Raw genomic sequence first — 23,000 nt, forward strand, 5'->3', positions numbered from 1 at the left:
ACCCAAATAGCTAATGCATGCAAGGAATTCGAATTACTCAAATGTGGTGGAGATTCCAAGGAAGTGTAACATTAGTTGTATACTAGTTGAGTGTACAGTTGTTGCATGCAAGCAAGAGATCAATTCCTTGGGAATTGTGCAAGGAAATAGGAGACCAGTGAGGGCATAAAGTGGCTAAGTGTTGGCTAGAAGTTCTCATTCAGAGGGAGAACAATTTTACCTTTGCAGGTTGTGCTCAGAGCTGGAGCATGCAATTGTAATAAATTTTCTATTCTTCTATATTAATGCAATAGATCGGAAGGGGTTTTTCCCATTTGGGTTCCCCTAGACAACATTGTGTACTTGTGGTTTCAATTGTTGAATGTTTATGCATGTTGTTTTAAATTGTGAATTCCTTTCCGCAAATTAATAAGGTAGAATTGTGTCTCTTGATTTAGTTTAATTTCTTAAGCAGTTGCAATTCTATCACAAAATTTCTATTCCACTGCATCTAACAGAGAAATTTTGTGTTTATGTGAGAAGAAATATTATTTTAGATTGCTAATATTAGCATATAAAAATTTTGTGGAAATTATACGTGGTATCAGAGTTGGATTCACATTAGAACCAATATTTCGAAGTTGTTCCCCAAGAGGTTCGAATTTGCAGCTTCAGTGTAGCAGGATTTCTTAAGATTTGGGAGAATGGCCTTCAACGAATTGAGATTAGAGTATGCACTTGAAGGAAGCTCAAATTTCATTGCCTGGAAGGACTGCATGGAGGAATTGATTGATGATAATAGTGTGTTAGAATATGTTAAAAGTGACATTGTAAAACCCTAGTAGTCTAATGCACAAAAAATGGCCCAATGGAAGAAGGATGTTGCTAGAGTCAGGAGGATCATCCCAGAGGGTGTGAGAGACCACATAATCTCAAAGATACATGGCAAGGAGACTCCCTTTGCTATGTGTAAGACCCTCACTGAGCTATTTGAAAATAACAATGGCACCATAGAACTTAGTTTGATGAACAAATTGAGGATTGAAGACAAAGGGTATGAGGTAGTCTTCAACAATGGGAAGGCATGCCTCAAGAATTTTTCTTCATGTCAGATCAAGTAGATTGGTGTCAAGATCAAGAGCCTCTACACATTAGAGGAAGATGCATTTGAAACTTTGAGGAGAAACTCAGATATTAGAGATGTGGTGGTTGAGAGGGAGCAATATAGAGATCTCTAGATGGAGCCTCAGCCAGTTGGAAGTTTGGCTGACCAATAGGATGATGATGATGATGACTAGTCAGAGGCGTCTAGTAGAAGAAGAGTTCAAGCCAAGGGAAGAGGGAGAAATTGCAACTATACCTCCAAGAGTGAGGTGGGGCGATGTAGAGCCTTAGCCCCAGAGTTGTAGATATTTGGGTAGGGTCCATTGAGGTGTCATCCTCATGGATCATTACCTTAATACAGGGGCCCAAAGTATTCAATAGCAGGAGGATCAATGTCAGTCAAATATTGAGGAGTGCAGAGTAGTGTTGAAAACAGAGCAAGAGGCTCAGTAGTAGAGTCAACAACAACACAATTTTCCCAGTAGATAGTTGCAGACATAGTTGATTCAATGTTTTGGATGCTTCTCAATTGCAATTGTTGCACTGGAAGCAACACAAATGAGAGGTAGTGCTACAATACATTCCATAGGTGTTGGATAGGGGTGGTTCAAAATCCATTTCTTGCTAAGAGGGAGTGTTAGAAAGTGTAGCAAGAAAGGCTCAATTTGACTTTAGCCTTAGTCAAATTGAGTAAATTGAAATTCCACATCAGTAGAACAACTTGGAGGCAATTAACTTGTGTGACATGGACCTTGTCACTCAGTTAGATCAACAAATTTGAGTTAGCGAGCTTGGAGTTCAATTATGCGTGTGTTGATCGCTAATTTATAGCAATCTAGTTCAATTATTTTCTGTTGTACTCAGTTAGGTGACCTCTAACAATTAATAGAGTGAGTGGAGCATCAATTGTGTAGTGGGACAACAATCTAACTTAGAGATCTGTCAGTTAACTGATCAATCAACCCAAAATAACCAATGCATGCAAGGAATTTGAATTGCTCAGTTGTGGTGGAGATTCCAAGGCAGTGAAACATTAATGTATACTAGTTGAGTGTACAATTATGCATGCAAGCAGGAGATCAATTTCTTGGCAATTGCAGAAGGAAATTGGGCCTTCCCTATTATTTAGGAGCTCCAATTAACTCATATTTGTGCAAGGAAATATAAGGATAGTGAAAGCATAAAATGGATAAGTATTGGCCAGAAATTCTCATTCAAAGAGAAAGAAATTTTACCTTTATATTAATGCAATAGATTGGAAAGTGTTTTTCCCACTTAAATTCCCTTAGAACCCAACTGGCAAAGTGGCTACCCGTTGTTCTCTCTTTCTCAATACTTGCAATTGAGAATTACTTATGTTATTAAACGATCTAAATCGTGGCAGAGTGTATATAGAACACAATTTGTTGATGGTAAGGTAAAGCAGGTTGTAATATCCCTCCCCTTAATAATAAATAATAAATAATAATAAATAATAAACAATAAACAATAAATAATAAATAATAAATAATAAATAATAAATAATATAATAATAATAAATAATAAATAATACAAAAATAATAATAGAAATAATAAATTAATAAATAATAAAAATAATAAATCATAAATGTTAAAAATAAATAATATATACAAGAAAATAAATAAAAATAATAAAAATAAAAATAGTAATAACCATAAATAGAAATAAAACAAGAAAACTATCAAAAAGAAGAAAATAAAACAAGAAAGCTAAAAAATCAAAAGAAAAGTAAAGAAATAAAACAAGAAAGCTAAAAATCAAAAGAAAGTTGCATGTAGACACATGGAGTGTGTGAATGTGGTTCCCCTTCCAATGTTTGTTCTATTTAATAGATGGTGAGGAAGATGAGAGGCATGCTTGCATTCCATCATTCCGAGATTCTATCTTTCATTCTCTTGGGAGAATGGTGTTCCAAGACTTAGGAGTCACTGGCAGTAGTATGTTGATTGAGGGCTCGGGGGTGGCCAGTTGTAGCAAATCTTTGTGCAATTGAGCCTATGGTTGGCTGGAGAGTCGTTCTCAAAACCTTGTTGCGGTAAACCTACTTCTACCACAGGTAAGCACTATTCATAGTTGAATTTAATTACATGTTTTGGCTGGGTAAGTGCCACTCTGATTTAAATTTAATGTTAATTAGATATTTATTTTTGGACTGTTACATATGGTATCAGAGCAGGTTCAAACACTTTGGGCCTATGGGCATTTTAATGCAGAGAATTTTGATTATTTTTTGATATTTATTACTTTCATGAGAAAATATTGTAGCAATAATCATTGAACAGACAAGGCCTTCATCGCTTTCTTTCTTCCTTTTGGGAAACGATTTTTCACTGTTTATTACATGCCAATGATTTTCTTTGTATTTTTTTATTTTTATTAATCATATATGTAATGTCATATATATATTAACCAGCGTGTCACTTTCTGCCCTCTGGAAGCAATCTGATCTTGACTAATTCTGTTGCCATCTTTACCCCTCAATACAACAGCCCGTGAAAAAAATATGGTTGTATAATTTCTTCTTCCGGTACTAGTAGTGTGAATACTTGGATAAATGAGTATAAACAAATACCAGTTCTATATAATTTGTTGAAGGAACAATTACCTACATTGGATGAGGAAATGGTACTATTGATTGTGTAAATGGTACTATTATAGTGTGTGCAGATTTCTCGCCATTGTATGGAATTTACAAGAACATGCATAGCCATGTCCACAAGCTTACAATCTTATGTCTTATGTCTTATGCAGGCAATTTTATGTCTTATCTGGGAAATTAATATGGCTAAATGTATTGTAATTTAAGGGATGGTGTTGCCTTCGCGGGTGTGCTTGCAGGCAGGCCATATAATTAATAAAATGATTTTATTTTGTGTTGGGGAGGGATAACCTTCCCAGCCATCCGATCCGGTTCTGGGTCGGGTGGCGGTGTCTCTTCTTTATAGTGTGGAATATTTCTTTGGTTGTTTTATTTCTTAAATTTCCTTAAAGTAATCATTTAATATCCATAAGAATCTCAAGATACATTCAATAAATTTGTTTAAACGATTTATTTTGTTAAAAACAGTCCATTTAATTCTTCTAACATAAGTTATGATTGCTTAAACAAATACTCAAAATATTTCACTCCACAGCACATAATTTCAATTTATCCTAGCACATAAGGTCATGAATTTGTAGACTTAATATTGGCTTGACATATAATTTCAAAAGTCATGGTGAATTTTCTTTCAGAATTCAAGTACCTTCTTAAAATAACACTGCCACTAATATTCTTAAGCTTTACTCATTGGAATTTTGGTTTTATGTTGAGACAATTCTCTAAGTTTTAATACTACAAAATTAGTGATAATTTGCATGATCAATCACACAGTTTCAAATTTGGCAATGGTTTGATTGCATATCGTAGGGGAAAAATATACAAAATAGTAGATTGAAATGAATCAAGAATCTTCAAAACTTTGTTGAATAAATTTGGCATGGTTAATACATATCTGGTTAAAAAAAAAATCGCTGCATAATTATCACAACAATAATCTAAGTATTTTGGCTCTTATTTTATGCTTCTTCAGTGATGAATCTTGATATTGAGTGATTGATTACAGTGTTTGGCTACCATTGCATGCATATGTGGGTGACTTGATTTCACTGTTAGAAATCTAATATTTTTAGAGGTCGGATATAGGTCTGATCTTGACATTACCATGATATATTACCTTTGCATTTGGCACTAAGCTTGAATCTAGATCATTAATACTCCTTATCTTGCATTCAGTGATCATTTGAAAAGTGAATTAGTGGATTGTTTGGATCATCTAGTGACTCACCTCACATTGCAGTTTTTCTTTAATTAGCTATCCAATTTGGTATCTAAGGACTGATATATTCTTGGCAATAAGCTACAACAATTGGATTCTTCACAGTAGAATAACGTTGGTATAACTTAAAATCTGGTGCATTCCTTAGTTTCTCATTGGTTTTCTCATGCATCATTATAGACAGCAGATTCCTTGGTTCTCTATTCGCATTAGAATCTCATTACATGGTAAAACCACTATCTCATTTTCTTGAGTTGTTTGTGCTTGCATCCTCTTATCATTTTCTAAACATAAAAAGTGCTATAATAAATTACAATGGTTCTCTCCATTACAACCATATAACAAAGAGGAATTCTAAATGACTCACCCAATTAAAAGTATATTGTTTTGTTATGACTCGTTGATTCATTAGAAAAGTATATAATCTTGTAATCTTGGATGGTGATAATCTACCATAATTGATGATGTATAATTCTTTGAAAGATTGCACTATTGAAATGGTATACTGGCATGTTTTTTTGTAACAAATCTTTAATGCTTGTGTAACTACTCACCACCGGTTCATTTTACAACACAGTTTACATAGCACTTGAAGTATTTGGATAATTGAAGTTGAAATCTGTTACCAATTAAAGTGCTCTAAAATAGTGAAATCTGTTCCAATTCATAATGGATAAACTCTGATATCTTGGTACCTTTAGATGATCATTGTTCACTAGCATCTGTTCATTATTTTACTGTTCAATTTGATCTAAAAACATAGAGATAACATTCTTTGAATGTTGATCATACTATTCACTAATTGGGTTGGATTGTTGTTCTCATTTTCCTTTAGCGATAGCAATTGCTTGGCATTTCTCTGGTCTATTATTGCAAGAACACGACTCTCTCAATATGATCTTCTCATAAATTTAATTTTGCATTGCAATTGCCATTTAGATTACATGTATCTGCAAGACTTGGTAGGTGGATTATTCCCTATGATACTATGATGGTATGGTTAATGCATTGGATGCATGTTGAGATGTGATGATTCATAGGACTCCACAAATGGGCCGAGAGGGCTGGTTTATTTGATGATCTCGTGCGAGCCCATACGCACGAGGGAGAATAAGTAACACCATATGGGCTGGGGACAAAATTCAATCAACACTACATATGCCAGTGTTTCCTTTGTCTTGTGTATAACTCTTGAAGAGCTATGGGACCATCTTGAGGAGGCCAAGTGCCTGATGTTCTAGGCTCGGTGCCTGTTATTGGATTGGGATGCCGAAGTCTGGAAGGGATGTAAAGGACTTCGATGCCTGGGGCTGTGCACCTTAGTAGTTGTGGAGGGAGTGGGCCAGCCTTGCGAGATGCCCGGGGTCATTGAGTATCGGACCGGATGCCTGCCTTGGGGCAGATGAGGTCTGAGTCAGGCGCGAGCCTTGGACTAGGATACAGACCGGGTTAGGCTTAGCCTGGTGCCGAAAGTGGGAAAAATGACAGAGATTCCTTGATATTTCCCGGGGTGTTGGGTACTTTCGATGTCTGCTGGTTATACTAGTTCAGCAGAGGGTGTTGGCAACATGAAGTAAATAAAATAATAAATAATAAATAATATAATAATAAAAAATAATAAATAATACAAAAATAATAATAGAAATAATAAATTAATAAATAATAAAAATAATAAATCATAAATGTTAAAAAATAAATGATATATACAAGAAAATAAATAAAAATAATAAAAATAAAAATAGTAATAACCATACTAAAGCTTTAAAAAACAATAAATAGAAATAAAACAAGAAAGCTATCAAAAAGAAGAAAATAAAACAAGAAAGCTAAAAAATCAAAAGAAAAGTAAAGAAATAAAACAAGAAAGCTAAAATCAAAAGAAAGTTGCATGTAGACACATGGAGTGTGTGCATGTGGTTCCCCTTCCAATGTTTGTTCTATTTAATAGATGGTGAGGAAGATGAGAGGCATGTTTGCATTCCATCATTCCGAGATTCTATCTTTCATTCTCTTGGGAGAATGGTGTTCCAAGACTTAGGAGTCACTGGCAGTAGTATGTTGATTGAGGACTCGGGGGTGGCCAGTTGTAGCAAATCTTTGCGCAATTGAGCCTATGGTTGGGTGGAGATTCGTCCCCAAAACCTTGTTGCGGTAAGCCTACTTCTACCACAGGTAATCACTATTCATAGTTGAATTTAATTACATGTTTTGGCTAGGTAAGTGCCACTCTGATTTAAATTTAATGTTAATTAGATATTTATTTTTGGACTGTTACACAGGTGTATGATATACCATTTCTTGCTTTCCATAAATTATGTGAATGACGTGAAATAAATCTAAAATGATTGCAAGTTGTCATATCAATGTTGGATATTTTATTAAATAACTATTATTAAAATTATTCTTCTTCTGAGTTATTAGGAAACTCGTTCCTTATCAAAATAATCAAACTTTACGGTCAGTTTTATCATGAGTATAACATTTTTGATCCCACCTAATTTCATTTATGCGAACTTGAAGTTTCATATTCAAAATTCATAACAAGGAATTTGAAATCAATTATTGAAATTTTAATGAACATTGTTGCCTTAACTATATAATCAAATTTTACAATGAGTTTTATCATTGTATAACATTTATATCCCACTTAAGTTAATTTATGTGCGGTTGAAGTTTCAAATTCAAATTTGATAATGAAGAGCTTGAAAGAAAGAAAGAAGAAAGAAAGAAATTATTTTAATGTTCACGAGGCTAAAGATAGCCTATGGGACATATTGCTTCTTCATCTTCTTGATGTATTTGGTCATTTTCTGTGAAGCTTCACAATAAATGCTCTGAGCTTCTCAACAAACCCCTCGCTAAATAGATTATCCCAAGAGCTAGCTGCCAGCATATCTGCATAATGTTCCCTGTTGTCTTTGAAGGCACCACATTCTAAAATGAAATGTTTTTCTATTTCCACCTTTCAAAAGAACAAAAAATGCATACTCTTTCCTCCCACACTTCTTTTGGCCTTCTCGAGTGCCTTGTTTCACGAAAGAGTTGATGAGAATTAATCCTTAACTAAGCAATAAGAATTTTGGCTCTCCAAGAGATATTGGCCTCTATGTATGCTTTTGGTTGATGACTATGAGCAGGATTAAACACTTCAATATAGTACTTTTTCTTTCTTCCTAGCTCCTTATCCCAAGGATGCTTGTGGAACTTATCCATAACAAAAGCTTTTATCTCTTTGCTATTTATGGGACACGCGCTCAAGCAAATACCCCATTTACTAAACCATTTGTTATTTTGCTGCATCCAAATTTGCTTTTTTTGCACAATCTGTCATTAAAGACAACCTTAGGCCATCTACCCTCTTCCATTTGCTTAATTTTTTTTAAATACCTTATGACTCACACCATAGCAATTGCTTCAATAGCAGCAGCCCCTATTTCACTTAACAAGATATCATAAGGAACTGCACTTTTAATCTTGAAATTGTTTGTAATCAAATGCTTTTGAATTTTCTCAATTTGTCTCCACTGCATGTCGGATGTACTGCTGGCCCATAGTTCACAACCATAGAGAATCACCGGAATCACTAGAAGCCTAAACATAGTTTGAGTGGTTTTCTAGTCCCATAACTCTGCCTCTCTACACCTATTTTGAAGAGCATAAAATGCCTTCCAACCCCCAAAAGTTATTTTCTTTCTATAACCATCCCAACTTAGATTTTTGTTGAAGTCAATTCTGAGGTATTTTTAATCCGCAGCTTCTTCCAAAATGTTTCCTTCAAAGTAGAACTTATGTTGGTTATGTTTTCTTTTCTTAGAGAAAACCACTACTTTTGTTTTGATGATATTGACTTGCATCCCCATACTTTTACAAAAATGCTCAAGGGATAGTAAGTGCTCTTGCAAACCAAGAGCTGATTTAGTAATCAGACTAAGGTCATCTGCATACAAAAGAATCCTTATAACAAACTTGCCCAAATAGATACCATCACCCCCTTGCGAATTTAACCACTCCTCAACCTTGTCGATATGTAAACCAAAAAGGGTAGGAGACAATGGGCAACCTTGCTTGACCTCGATATCGCTTCTAAACCTTTCAGAAATTCTTGCTGAAGTTCTAATTTTGACTTTCACCTCTCCATACAACCTATGCACAACTGCTCTCAAATGTTTAGGAACCCCAAGTTCCTCCATTCTATGCCAAAGCTTATCCCTAAGAACCGAGTCAAACACTGCTCCATTGTAGTTATTGCAAGTGAAATTACTGGACTTTGCCCATCTAGTCAAGACATTACAAATGACTAAATCAAAGGCCCCACATAGAGTAAGAAATTGTTCACTAAAGAGATTGCAGCCCTTGTCCTCTGAAATTCTTTCCCACTGATTATTACTCTCTTCTGCAAGCCAAATAGGGTCGCAATCATCTTTACAACAAAGAATGTTAGCTTGCTCACTTGCAGTCCTAGCATTGAAATCACCCACTATAAGGACTTCACCTAGCTGCGAATATGTTGCAATATCCGCTTTGTGGTCAAGCCCTCTACCTTTGTAGATTTTTGAAACCTACGGCGCAAAATAGCATGTTGCAATTCTGACGTGGTTTCCATTTTCTGATATTTTAAACCAAATGAATTGCTTACTTGAGTCTTCTTTTTCTAACTGAATGAGGTGACCTTCTTTCTCCCTTACTAAAACCATGATACCCTCGTGCCCTTTGCCATTCCCTGTTTCTTTGTTCCACACTGCCATCTTCCAGTATCCTTCAAACAAAAGTGTCTTGCACCCTTCATACTCATGTGTTTCTATGAGACAAATTATGTCTCTATATTCCGCAATAGACCCTAACCCAAGTCCTCATTTCCATAAACAACATCTGTAGTTCCAACAAACTAATCTTAAGAAAATAAATTATTAAAATTTTAATGAACATTGTTTTTTTAATTATATATATATTAAATTGAAAAGAAAAATAAAATTAACGATGAAAAATATGTTTTTTCTAAAATTTAATTAAATTCAATATATTCTTATAATAACATTTTACAATTAAATAAATTGTTTTTATCTATGAAATATATCACTTTACCGTATATGAATTTATTAACTTTACCGTTTATGAATTTAACATCCGTTTTTTATAATTTAATACTATATATTTACATTTATTATAATTTTTAAATGTTTTGATTTATTTATTTCTGATAACTTTTTTGAATTGATGTGGATTTTCTTTGACAACCCTCACAGGTGTAATTAATTTTATGTTTAAATAAATATTGGAGGAAGGATGCGAGAGATGCGGTACAGCCATTTTTGACTTAACAAAACGTGGGAACTCAGGGACGTGTGGTAGATTCATGGAAATTGACCAATATTTCATTACAGCCATTTTTGACTTAACAAAACGTGGGAACTCAGGGACGTGTGGTAGATTCATGGAAATTGACCAATATTTCATTACAGCCATTTTTGACTTAACAAAACGTGGAAACTCAGGGACGTGTGGTAGATTCCTGGAAATTGGCCAATTTTCCACTGCAGTGGCCAATTCTCCACTGCAATTGGTAGGTTTGGAATTTTCAAATTTATTTACAGAGTTATATTTAGAAGAAGTATTTTTTTTCTTAATTGAGTTGTTTTGTTTGGGTGAGGTTTTTTGGAAGTTTTTTCAGTGAGATTTTTTGGTTTAATTTTTCTAAAATTTGGTTGGAATTTATTGAAATCTTAATTTTGATAGGTAATCTCTGTACAATAGAAGTGCGCTAAGGTTTTTCAGGGCGTTGAATCAATATATACAATAAGAAAAACTAGTTTAAATAGTACAAATTAAGATTTCACCTCAAAATTTTTAACCAGATTCTAACACTAGAAAGTCCCAAAAAAACTTAATAAAAACAACTCTTTTTCTAAATATAATAGTGAATTAATTTAATTTTATAATTTAATAAAATATAAATGCTGAAAAAAAATAAAAAATAAAAATCATGTGGAACCTCATATTCTAGAGGTGAAATGAGTGATGTCATTATGGGTGGACCAAAATGGTCAAATCTGTGTGGAATACTATGGGGACTTTAATTGTCGCTATCACTGGTACCCGACACTGGTAATACATTTTAAAACGTGTGGGTGGCACAATGGTCAGCAGTTTTTCTTTTTTCTTTTCTAAAAAACAATTTTTTTCAAGAGTTGTATGCACTTTTTCGTAGAAGTGAATCATTCATTTCCTATGATAATTTAATATGATAGTTTAAATGTTTGGTATGTTTTTTTGAAATGTAAATATATAAGGAAGAGGCCATTAATGTCATAAATCAGATCACTGAAAATGACACTCACTTCATCCAAGAAATTAGAGTGGTAATGGTCAAAATCAACTTAATACCATACAAATACAAAATCCAATTATATATATATATTTCAAAAAATACCACCCAAATGTAGTATTATCAAATGTAAATATATAACGAAGAGGCTATTGATGTCATAAATCAGATCACTGACAATGACATTGCCAAATTAGTTGATCTCTGCCTCACCTCTACCCTTTTCAGTTTCTAAGGTGAGTTCTTTGAACAAACCTGTGGGTAGCAATGGGTACTCCTCTTTCCCCTATAGTTGCTAACTTATTCATGGAAGATTTTGAGACTAAAGCATTAGTCTCCACCTAAAATAGTGAAATTTTTAGGTGTGTTTGAGTGTTAGCTCTTAGGGTCGTTGAAAGAGTATATGTGTGCTCTTGCCTAGCTTAAGGAAGTTGAGAAATCAGTGGAATAATGTTTGATAGAGATCTTTTTTATAATGTTTTTTCCTAAAATCCATTTGGAAGTACCGGTAGCATTTTTGAGTTTGAAGAATTATTTGATAAACATGATGGTTTTATTGATGAGCAGTCTATTCCACATGATCCTTGAATCACTCAGAGCAACATTTTTTTTCTCATAACCTAATTGTTAGAAATTTGATTGAATCTACTTCTAAGATGACTGTGACATTGGAGGATACGACCATGGATGTTGTTCAGAGGCTGCTCATGCTCGAAGACGAGTGCATTTTGGTGGATGATGTTCCAGTTGACCAATTTGTGCCACTTGATCACATACTTTACAAGGATCCTTCTCATGGAAAGTTGGGAGAGCATGAATTGGATTACCTTTTTCGGGATGTTGCCTTGCATCCCAATTTGGAAGAGGTTGTTGATGTTAAGTACATAAGCAAAGGGCAGTTGAGGGAGCTCATAATGAAAGCAAGAAAGGTGAAGATGAAATTGTATGAGCGAATGAACAAGCATGGACCCTTTAGAAAGAAGGCAAAAATGAAGATGTGTTATCAAGTAGTGTGTTGTAGAAAATCCAGACTATGTTGTAAGCCCAGCTGAGACTTAGACCAGCAGGCATGTCAATTAAGAGTATGTTTGTGTCTTATGTATTGTACTATAGTGTATCTTGTGTGTTTATCTTATGGTTGGAATTAAGGGGGAGTGTTGGAAAAACATTAACTCCAACCACCATTAGCATTAACTCTGTTAGGTGATAAGTCTTCTTGAGAGTTCAGGAGATGATCTCGAGACTTCTAGAGACTTCAGGTAGCGTCCAGAATCCAGAATCTAGAAACTTCTCTACTGTGTATAAAACTCCTTGCTTGGTAATGGAATGAGCAAGCTGTGTTTTTGTGTTCTATGTTGTGCTTTCTGATAAGAAGGGGACATCCTTATAAAGGTCAAGAATTCAAAACATAACTGACACAACTTTGACAAAAACACTATTTTGAATATCGGTCTAAAAGCTTCAAAATACATCAGACAGAAGCCTAAGGTCGTGGGTTGGGCACAAAAGGCGAAGTGTCCATTCCAGAGGTTCAGTCTCCGCAATATGTCTGCCCAGGTCCCTCAGGTGGTCGTGCATTCTTATACAGTGTTCATCGTCTACTTCCACGAGACACCTGCTCTCCAAGTTCCTAAGACAAAGCCATCCTCCCCACTCCGTTCCATCCCAGATTCTTATAGCGGTACCTTTGTCCTCTCCTATAAAAAAACACAATGTCTAAGAAAACTTGCTTCTCTATTTTATTGAGACCATCATAGCTAATTTTGAGTGTAGCCATTATATCTTTGTGAAGAATTTTGGAGATATCATGCAATTGCACATTCCAATACTTCAAATATTTTCCACGAAGAAGAGATCCAAACACTTTAAGGGATAATGGCAATCCGGCGCAAGCATGCACAAACCCTTCGCCCACTTGCTCAAATTCTGTAGGATGATATCGCTGGTTGAACGCATGCCAACAGAATAGTTCTTGGGAATGATCTTGGTCGAGTCCTTTTAGTTTGAAAATGGAAGAATCTGCAATCCCTGAGCTTGTAAGTACATCCTTATTTCGAGATGTGACTAGAATTAAGCTACTTTGCTGAAGTGCATCTTTCACCGGTAAAAGCAATGCTTCCACCTACTGAAGATGGTCAACATCATCTAAAATTAGGAAAGCATGAGAAGATTTAATATACCTATGGAGCTTCTCTATACCATCATCAGTGTTGTCTATTTGCACATTCTCTTTTATACCAAAGTCACTAAGAATCCTAGTCTACAAGGATTTTAAAGAGTTTCTGGCTACGTTTTCTCTGACATCAAATAGAAAGCAAGATTGCTTGTAATTTGATTTCTGACGGTTGAACATCTCCTTTGCTAGGTTCATTTTGCCAGCACCACCAAGTCTGACAATTCCTATAAATCTACTCTCTCTCTGCTGCTTTGCTGGTCGAGTAACATCGCCCCTTCAAATTCTGCAACTTTCCCATCCAACCCAGTTGGATATCTAGACACATGTAATGTCCTTTTAACTTTTTTCAACACTCCTTCCACGACCTATTCAAGGAGCTGTCGCTCATCGCTGAAATGATATTACTAGTCAGAAATGCCTACAATATTAAACTCTCTATTGATCCAACAAGGAAGAAGGTACAGAGTAAGAGGGAGAGTTGGGGTACTTACCCATTATACGTCTCCATATCGAAACCTTTTATTTCTGTAGCATCAATGAGATCTTTCCTCCATTTCTGGAGGGTGCTGGGGTCGTAGCGTGGTTGAGAATCGAACGTTCTCTTCTTTTCGAGTGTTTACAGCGCTTGACCATAGACTCCTTTTTCGCCCTGCGTTCCCCATCAAAGATCTGAAGGCTTGACACCACCATAGAAGACTGGAAGAATAGTTGACCACAATTCAAACATGAGCAAGAGCTCATAAAGACACCAATTTGAGTCGGCATAGCGAGGAGAGAAAATAACGACATGCACCGAAGTTGTTCGAATTGCACTCTAGATTCGAGGAGTTATATACTCTCCTCCTTGCAATTCATCTTCGTCGAGAAATACTTGTAGTCTGTGTTTGTTAAGGCGGTCATAGAGATGTTTGGCGAGGGTTTTCTTGCATTTGGGACCCCTGTGGTTAATGAAGATATCAAAGACAAAGTTGTTGGTGCTGGAAGATCCATATGAGGTGGATGCCATGGGACACATAGTAGCAATAACCTCAAGAGTCTCATTCTCGTCTGGTTGATCTCTCAAATGGAAAAGTGGCTACCCGTTGATATCTATTTCTCAATACTTGCAATTGAGATTTATATTCAACAGATTTGTTTCCATTATATAGAACAAAATTTGTTAATGGTCAGGTAACGTGGGCATCTGATATCCAATTTTGGCTTTACATAATCTATGTGAATGGAGTTCTTCTCTTAAATAAAACAAACCTTAAATTATTTCAAGTTGTCACTGAGTGCACTATACTTAGTCAATTAATTATTATTAAAATGATATACTTTGTAAAATATTTATTTTAAAATGATTCTTCTTTGGAGTTATTAAGAAACTCTTCTTTATCAAAATATTAATTTAAGTTGTCACTCGGTGCGATATGCTTTATCAAATAACTATTACTAAAATTTGATATACTTTGGTCAAATCATTGTTATTAAAATGGTTCTTCTTCAGAGTTATTAGGAAACTCTCCTTTATCAAAATATTAATTTAAGTTGTCACTTAGTGCGATATACTTTGTGAAATAATTATTATTAAAATGATTCTTCTCCCGAGTTATTAGGCAACTCTTTTTTATCAAAATATTCAAACTTTCTTGCGAGTTTATCCCAGTTATTTATGTCGGTTTAAGTTAAAATTCAAATTACATAAATTTCATAAGGAAGTATCAAAATATTCAAACTTTCGGTTTAAGTTAAAATTCAAATTACATAAATTTAAGGAAGTATCAAAATATTCAAACTTTCTTGCGAGATGATCCTAGTTAATTTATGCCCATTAAGTTTCAAATTCAAACAAGGAGGGCTGCAGAGGCAACAAGTCCCTGCCGAGTAGTAGTTTAGGAACTTCATTATCAAGGGAACACATATAAGCACAAGATATGAAGAAAATATTTTGACCTCACAGGTTTATTCAGAGACAACGGAAAAAGCAGAGCAGGGAGCATCTGTAAGAAAGAAGTGTGGAAGGAGGATTGATGAGTCGATTTCATAACCAATTGGAAATAGACAAGGAAGCAGAACTCGCAATCCCAACTATGAAAGTTGGACTATCTTGTTCCCTTTTGAAAATGTAAGAGATGGGTAGTCGGCTAATTTATGACCATGGTGAGCGTAGTCATGATGATAAATTTCATTGTAATACTCATTGCTTCCTTAACTATCTGTAACTAACCCATGTCTCCATGACATTCAGTTTTTTACTTCATGAGAATATTTATGATACATCTGTAAATTGTAGGATTTCCCATTTGAATTCTGAAATCCAAGAGATGAAAATAATATTAAAGAACAAATAAAGCTCAAAGTTGGACATGCCATGAGGAAGAGCAATTAGAACGTATTTGCACAAAATCTGAGCCGACGGAGAGCCCTGCTATTTCTAACTGGTTTTCTAGCTCAGGCACCCAACAAGGAAGGGCACCAAGTCAGTTAACCCCCCATATGCTAGAGAGTGTGACTATGCAATTGAAGCAAGGAAAAGTAAGTGTTCAGGTTTTTTACTTCATGGGAATATTTATGATACATCTATAAACTGTAGGATTGCCCATTTGAATTCTGAAATCCAAGAGATGTAAATAATATTAAAGAACAAATAAAACTCAAAGTTGCACATGCCATGAGGAAGAGCATCCATCTAGCTGGCCATCCAATGAAATGTAGTGGAATTCCAGTTGAGTTAGTCGGTGCCTCCTAGTTAGGGTAGGGTTGAACAACAAAAGAATAAGCTAGTAGGGGCGCATTTTCAGAAGGTGTTACCATCCTGAACTAGTTAAACAAATGTTATATGGAAGCTTTCACTCAACCTGAACATGGGTGAATGAATCTGAAATCCAAGAGATGTAAATAATATTAAAGAACAAATAAAACTCAAAGTTGGACATGCCATGAGGAAGAGAAACTAGAACGAATTTGCACAAAATCTGAGCCGACAGAGAGCCCTGTTATTTCTAACTGGTTTTCTAGCTCAATGACAATAATTTCTTCTACCCTGTTCCTGTTGTTGGGTAGGGAAGTGCAAGGCATATCATATAATGACCCCTTACATGTTTTTGACTCAATCAATTTTAATGGTTAATCTTGTGCATGGCAATAGGGTTAATCTACGTCTGTTATCAGAAAGCTTTCAAAAAAAGAATTGTAAGTTATGTTATAAATCACCATTTCTGTAGCAAAGAAAGTTCATTGGTTGTATAGAGATAATAATATCTAGGCCACCTTTTCGCAACAGACATCAATGAACTACCACCTTTTTACAACATACATCAATGAATCCAATTGGTGACTATAGTCAGAGGCCAAGGTTTGTGTAAGCTAGCAGCAGAAGCACCAGATTTGATTGATTTTTTGGAAGAAGGCTGGGAGAATTAAATCTCAATGTATGCACAAGAAACATTATATATTCCGACAGACACAGGCTCTTGGTATAATGAATTGAGATAGTATTTGCAACACATCATGGCTCCTAGTCATCTAAATTCGAAATAGAAGAGATCTTTATGACTCAGGTCCACCAAGTACCAACTGATTAATGATGTGAATGAGTCGTGTGATATGGGCAAGAAATCGTTCCACTTTCCAAGCCCAGCGAACTGCTTAGGTTTGATTTAAGGGAAAAAGTAGTGACCTAATAGGTTTTGAAAGCCGACTGAGGTTAGAACTGATATGAACAAAGCAGGGTAAGGTGCTTGTTCTAACTGTAAAATAAAGTAAATACCTTCCGACTTGTTGATGCGATGTTTGCTGGGTATGGCTACTGTCACATCAATACCTCCCATTTCAAACACTAGTCAATGAACGCTTGTGATGACCTTTGTCATCGATGAGCTTGGAGAGTCCAAAGTCAGAAACCTTTGCACTAAAATTATCATCTAGGAGGATGTTCGTGCAAGTAGGTGATGCCCCTTGCAGTTCCAAGGGCTATACTGAAGCGTTGATCCGAATATAGCATCTTGGATTGCTTTGAACAATAGACCTATGTTACGGCTTATGAAAAATTAATAAATTAAAACATAAAATCATATTCGAAGTTAAGGAAAATGTTACGGTTTATCAAAACTTAATAGATTAAAACATTAAATCTTATTCGAAGTTCAAGGCATCTTAACATGTGGACTTTTGAATTGAACACATATTAACTTTATTCCTACTTGCATTGCACACTTATTAAAATTCCTTATTAAAATAATTAATAACATAATATAAAACAAGGATATGGAGATATCATGTAACTTTTTCCTTCCACTATTAAAAAAACCTATTGATACGCATGCGGTATTTTTCTTCGACTTCCAGTGGTAACAATAAACCAGACTTTGATCTGCTTCGACTTCCAGTAGTAACGATAAACCAGACTTTGATCGCTGCTTCGACTTATAATGGCAATAATAAACCAGACTTTGATTGATGCCAACAACAATGCTTGTCTAGACTTCACTCGGTCAGCAACAACGGATAAAATCTGGCTTCACTCGATTAACAACAATGGATAAAACCTGATTGCACAAATTTTAGAATTTACAAGTATTCAAATAACTGTGGCAACATTACAAATTTATTTATGTTTGTTTGGTTTGGGAAGTTTTACATTATGGCAATGTTGCCATTATGCTTCTGCAGACAACGAATGACAGTGTGCTGGTTTTGCGAGAAAGGCATACTTGATAATCCGCTAAGGTAAGAGTTTTAAATCCTGCTGCACAGTACACAAAATAGTAATCCCATGTTCATATAAACTTCTCGTTGAAGCCCATTTTTAATATATCCCTGCACACATGATGAAGAAAATAGTACATGTAACTTAGTTTGAAATAAAATGGTGAACGCCAAATAAATTGCTCATTCATTTATTTGCATTCTTATTTATGTTTTGCTGAGTAGGTGACAAGAATTCTGCCTTCGGTTTGAATGGAAGTTCTTCCTCCACTCTATCAGGGTCTAAGAGTAATTCATGCCTATATTCTCCACATGCTCCACACTGAATCATTAAAACAATAAGTTGTCTATCAGTAATGAACTTTGCCTGCAAGAATCTTACTTGAAACTGAAATATAGGGTTTAAAACAGTTACTTGGCTGGAGTTGAATTGAAAGTGAAATATAGGGTTTATGTCAATGCAGTACAAAATCTCTATTAACATTGATGGGAAGCTCGCAATATGGATTCTAGCCCCTGCTTGAGCATTTGCGTAAGAGTGTGTGTGCTTCAACGCATGGAATATGCTAAGTCACCAAACAAGAGACAAAGTAGTTTCAGGTGGAGAAGTAGCAAGATTCACTAGTAAACTGTTGTCAGGGGAGACAAAGGCCAAATTTATTTTCAGCGGGGCAACATTATTTTTATGCATAGGGGATACATAGACCATGTCTGATTAACAGATGGTTCATCCATCCTACATTGTTTATGTAACGTCATTCACAATCAAGTGAGTACACTGTTGTTTCATCCACCCCATCATACTTTTGTAATTAAGTTTCATCTTATGGATGTTTATTGGAATCACGTGCTCATTTTCCTTTTCAAATACATAAATTATGCATTCATTTTCAAATAAACTGTGCATTGTATGAATGGTATGTATAACCATGGTTTTAGATGCACGAGCTACTCTAGGTACAATAGCAGGAGAAGCAAGGGTTATGGAGGCTGAACGGATCGTTGCCGCCCTTGAACAAATCCCCACTGGTTGAACTCCTTTGTTTTCTACTGTTACCATCGACCAACTATATCCGGTATTACCATCGACTAGCTATATTTGGTATAGTTCAATCTGCTGAGGGAAGGATGCTCCATCGGCCATCAATAACAACTAGAGACCGATGGCAGGTGGATTAGTTATCCAGGCCGAGATAGAATAACGTGCAATTTATCCAGCCTCTCTATAGGCTATGGATATGGATATGGATCTGCTGGATTTTGCTTCCCTACCTACAATATGGCAAGTACATGCAGCCGCCATGTGGTCTAGCAGCATGTGTTGTGCAACCCCATGTAGTCTAGGTCTAGCCAGCGACATGTGCTGCCAAGTCTGGCCAACAACATGTGTTGCCAGGGAGACATGTGTTGTGGTGTGCTGGTTATGAGACATGTGTTGTGGCGTGCTAGTTATGAGAGAGAGAGCCATGTGTTGTGGCGTGAGAGAGACATGTGCTGTGGTGTGCTGGTTATCAGAGATATGTTATATATACAAGTATGTTCTTCAGTTGCCATTTAATGCCTTGGACTAATTCCAACATTAATTTAAGTAGCATTTACGAGTAGTTTTAAAATGTGAAACAAATTAAAAATAATCTATGCTTTTGCCTCCCAGCCTCAGGAAGAGGCTAAATAAGATGGTAAATTAATATGTGCTTAAAAACTTTGATTATACCTGATCTGCCGAACGTACAAACAACTCAATTAATACTAACATCGGCCATATCGATTACTATAGTCCCAGCCGGGCCTACGACAGGGACTAATAACATAAATTACATAAGGAAGGGTTTGAAATAGAGTATTTAAATTCTAATCAACATGGTTTTCTTAATTATAATATTTGTTATTTATTAATTTATAATTTTTTTTTATATAAATGTATATTAATTTTATTTACGAGTATAAATTTATTTTTCTATGAAGTTTTAATTTAATTTTTATTAATAGAAAAAGCGAAAGTCAATTGTAAAAGATTAAAACTTTTTCAAAAATCATTAAACATAATAATTTAATATCATTTTTAATAATATCATTTTACAATTAAATATCTAGATGGGGTGCTAAAATCGAGGATAGTGGAGGTTGAGCCTAGTTTCCCTACAGACTTCCCATGGCCATGACATACATGAGGTATGTGTGGTAGGTACACAACAATTGGTCCATGTAAACCCAGCTAGTCGTACTCGTGTACATTTAAATGGAGGTCTACCGAAAATGGGCAGTCTATAGAATTCGATGGGAATTGTTATGATACTTTGGCAATGACAGTTCATAGCATGCGACTCAGAGTGATGCCATGATGATAAATTTTGGAGGGGGATAAGGCAACTTGTTGCTCCTTGGATGATGTCGGAGGTGGTTTCTGGCTGCAAGAGGAGGTCGTAAGTCCTCTGTTCCTGTATATCTTTTGGCTTTCTTTGTGCCACCTTCTTGATCACATGAGCTTTCGTAACCCATACCACCAACCACCCTCCTTTGGTGTCTTGATTGAATTGTGGTCTATTGCTGGGTACATTCCAGTTGGCACTGGAGGTGCTGCATGGAAATTCGAATGAGATTTGGGGAAATTCTTACCCCAATTTCCTCTCATTATTTTGGGCCTATGGTGTTGGGTGGCTTGTTGGTTTAAGGGTGTAACAGTGTGCTATCTTGGGTGGGCTAGCACACTCGGGTGCCTCAGCTTGAGAAGGTATTCCTTACTGAGGTCGAACTAGGGCGGGGCAACTAGTACAAAGTGGTGGCCTGGGTGCAGGCGATATAGACAATCTCGCAAATTTGTCTAAAATTTCTTCAATATCAGGCCAAATTTCTCCACCTGTTTGTATTGGCGTATCAGTCATTTACTGATAGCCTCATGGATTCTCCTCTGATTGCCCTAACCCTTGTTATCAGCGGTATTTCTCACACAGAGCCTTATCCTTTATCGGGACTTTAATTCCCAAGGAATTACGCAAACCACTATCGCGGCTTATAAACAGTCTTAGTGTTAATTCCAAAGGAATTACACTATCGGCGCGGTAATATTCAAAGTCCTGCGTTACATACAATATACACTATCGACCCCTTTCAACGCTCCTTCTCCGATGCGATAACACGTGGTGTTATCGGAGATCGCAATCGCAACTCCACTGTCCCCAAAGGTCTTCCGCTCCACTTGATGCTCTGCGATGTGATATTCCTCGCAGACCCGACAACCCTTTCCACTCTTCCCTATAATGTTTTGGGTCCAAGCTTATTGAGGTTTCGGACTTCGCAATTCTACAATATTTTCCGCTTCTCTTGCGATTATGCGATGCAATAAAGGGTTCGGACCCGATACAGTTATGAACCAAATCTCATAGAAATTCAAGTCCGGAACTATGTTTCGCCTAAGGAAATATCACGATTTCTCTGTGTAAAACAGAGTTTTCCTGCGAAACTCTATGCAATGATTTAAGAGCCTGCGCTCACCGATATGAAGGAAAAACAATCTTAAAGGCTCCAGACTAAACATTCATGGAAAAATAAGACCAATTCATCCATATTCAAACTCAGAAGAAGCACTTGAACTGATACACACATATAATTATCAATTAACAGAGAACTATCAATGTAGATACACAGAGAGAGGTTTCTTCAAAGGATAATACTTCTGGGCACCACCCTAACTCTGAGCCTCCCATCATTTTATTTATAATCAATAGATAAAGCCTTCTCAGCCATTATCCTTTAAAAAAGCATGCTTTTACATAGAATGATTTAAAGCGTAAAGCTTTGTTACAGTTTATCCATAAGAAATTATTACAGCGTGATTTATTCTTAATTCTATCCCTATCTTAAACTAGAAAAGCATGGAAACTGCTGGCTAAAGGACCCCACTCCTTTGCCTGTATATTTTTTTGGATTTTTTGAATAAGTTTGAAGATTTTCCCTCCAAGTCTCATGCTCCTGCATCAGAATCCTAAGGACAAAATTCTTCATGGGCTCCTGTCCATGAGTTCATCTACAGATCTGCCCCGTTTTTGTAGCATGTCTTCTGTGACCCAAGTAGCTTCAGCAGTTGGTTGTCCCTTCCATTTTACTAAATACTGGAAGTACTCTCGTCCCCTTGTCTTCTTATACACCTTCCTATCCAGAATTCTTTCTGGCTGAAAATTCTTTGCTGTGGGTAACTGTTTTACCCAGCCAATCTCTTGCGTATCTTGATCTTGTGTTGTATCATCTGCAGGTTCACCTTCATAGTTGTACAGGTCTGCAACATTAAAAATTGGTGATATTCCAATTTCAGGGGGTGACTCAATCTCATATGCATTTGCAGAGAATTTCCTCAATACTTTGCACGGTCCGATTTTCTTGAACTTCAATTTATTATACTCCCCTTTGGAAACCTCTCCTTTTTGAGATGTGCTAAGACCAGATCTCCAACTTCAAAGCGTACCTCTCTTCTCCTCATATCTACTCTGGTTTTGTACTTAATGTTGCTGTCCTGTAGCTGTTGTTTCACTTGTTCATGTATTGCTTGCATTTCTGAAGCAAAATCTTCACCCTCTGCACTTCTCATCTCTTCTTTTCCCAAGTTTCTTAACTCAGCTACTCCTCTTGGATGCATTCCATAAACAATATGGAATGGACCCTGTCCTGTACTCATGTTAGGTGAGTCATTATATGCATATTCAGCTTGTGCTAACACTTGATCCCATTGCTTTGGATGTTCTGCAGTAAGGCTCCTTAAAATATTGCCTAAACTCCTGTTCACCACTTCAGTCTGTCCATCAGTTTGTGGATGATAGGCAGAACTGAAACTCAATTTAGTTCCCAACTTCCTCCATAATGTCCTCCAGAAATGTCCAACAAATTTGGAATCTCTGTCTA

Source organism: Pinus tabuliformis, chromosome 2_2 (genome assembly GCF_031772625.1).
Source record: "Pinus tabuliformis cultivar Carrire ecotype Pingquan chromosome 2_2, CPIR1, whole genome shotgun sequence".
NCBI classification, from domain to species: domain Eukaryota; kingdom Viridiplantae; phylum Streptophyta; class Pinopsida; order Pinales; family Pinaceae; genus Pinus; species Pinus tabuliformis.